Consider the following 2,042-nt stretch of genomic DNA (forward strand, 5'->3'; position numbering starts at 1 on the left):
GTGATGATGTAGAAAAAAAAAAAATCTCTTTTCCAATTCATACTCTACTTTGCCTTTTTATAGTTCTGAGCAGTAAAGGTGGTTCAGTAAAGCAAACGGAAAATGGAGACACTTGAATCCTAATATTGCTACAACTTGTTTAATCCCAAATCAACAGCTTCATTTGCTATGCTCTGATTCTTCCTTTGAATAAGTTGTAAGTTTAAGGAGAATTTGTGTAATGAAATTGTTTTATAGCCTGGAAACCAGACCAATCTGCCAGTGCAAAAAAACAACAATTGCCCTCAGCAGATTAGGTCTGGTCCCGCTCGGTTAAGACAGGATTTCGCTGCCCCCGAAGTAATGGGGCACCAATAAGGAACCAGTATGCAAATATGAGGCGGGTTTATCACCAGAGGCATTTTTTTAAAGCCGCCCCTACATGGAAATGCAGGTTCCACACAGAGATTCCAGATTAATATCTACGCAGTGATTTAATTCTTTAACAAATAACAAATCAACCCATTCTCAACAGAGACAGTCGAGATTCATGGAGGCCCCTGGGCCAATCATATTTTAGGGCTCCATGCACATGCTACCCAGGATGAACAGTCAGGTGGACAGACAAGTGCGCTATTTGATGTGTAAGGCATGTGTGGAGCAAGAAAGCACAGACATTTTATCATACAGGATTTACAGCATATAACTTAGGGTATTTACATCTTTCAGGCTCAACTTCACATGATCGAATCCCACTGCTTACACCATTTTCCCGAAAACTGCGGATATTTCTTTTTAAACACAGCTGTCATCGCAAGACTGTCTATTGACAGCCAGTCAACAACCGTAGTCTCGCGATGACAGGCAAATATTGCGGCCTGTGCTCTTCTTTGGATATCTCAATACAATTATACATTGTGCAGTGAGCGCATCGAAAAACAGGGGATCAGAGAACAATATGTATTAAGTTTTTGTTTATTTCCCTAAAAGATTATTTGACAAAGTTTGCAATCATTCAAATATAGTGTTTATTCAAACGCTTCCACCTGGCTCTCATTGAATTCAATGCTTGCGTCATGGCTCCTTTGCCTCCCAGTGCATACTGTAACGTTATCTCTCTCCTTAACATAAGCAGGGACTGGAGTAAATGGGTGAATGATTAAGCATCCAACTTATAACTGTCACTGGCCACTCCTACATTCCCCCACACTTCAGTCCGTCACGGCGGCCGCCACTGCCACTTTGGGATCCTGCTGTCTCTCCCTATTTACACAACTGTCTCCAACTGCCTCATCAGCCCCACAGCTCTCTTCTCATTACTCACCTGTGGCAACTTCCCCAATCAAGCCACTGCCTATAAAACTGGACTATTTATACTTATTCACTGTCTGATTGTAGCCAATGTCACTAGAGTATATTCCTGATCTCCCCTGGTTCTTGTTCAGTGTTTATTCTTAGTGTTCCTTGGCAGGCTTTAATAATTAGATTGAATTTTGACCTTCTGCCTGTCTTTGGAGTTTGAGTATTCTGCCTGCCCCTTTGGATGCGTTTGCCTGTTTTGATGAAAACAGCTTTTCTTGAGATAAGCGGGCTGAACATAAATGGGGGCGGGACCATTTAGGGATAACCTTATATGAGCCGTCCCCTTGCTCGCTCCCACGGCGGTCTGGACATTTCTTGGTGGACAGATTTTGGCATAACAGGGGCATGTGATGACAATGTTTTTTGTGTGCCTGTACGAAACGGCACGGGGCAAAGGGGGGAAGGGATGCTAAAAGGATATTAATTTTTAATTAATATGTAAATTATGTTTGTACAGTGGCAGACTGAGAACACAAATAAGCCCTAGCATTGTAATGACAGTGTCCCTCATATCTGTCCAAAGCGGATCGGTCCGTCTATGACAGTAACACAAACTAAAGGGACCAGCATAATAAGAACAGTTCCCTACGTATTTTGCACTCCATTGTACTTATGAATCATTGAGCAGTTGACAGTAGAATTTTTCCACCGAATAGGCAACACAGCTGGCTTGTGTGTGTGTGTGTGTGTGTGTGTGTGTG

Source organism: Gymnoscopelus microlampas (assembly GCF_963454915.1).
Source record: "Gymnoscopelus microlampas genome assembly, chromosome: 10".
Classification (NCBI taxonomy): Eukaryota; Metazoa; Chordata; class Actinopteri; order Myctophiformes; family Myctophidae; genus Gymnoscopelus; species Gymnoscopelus microlampas.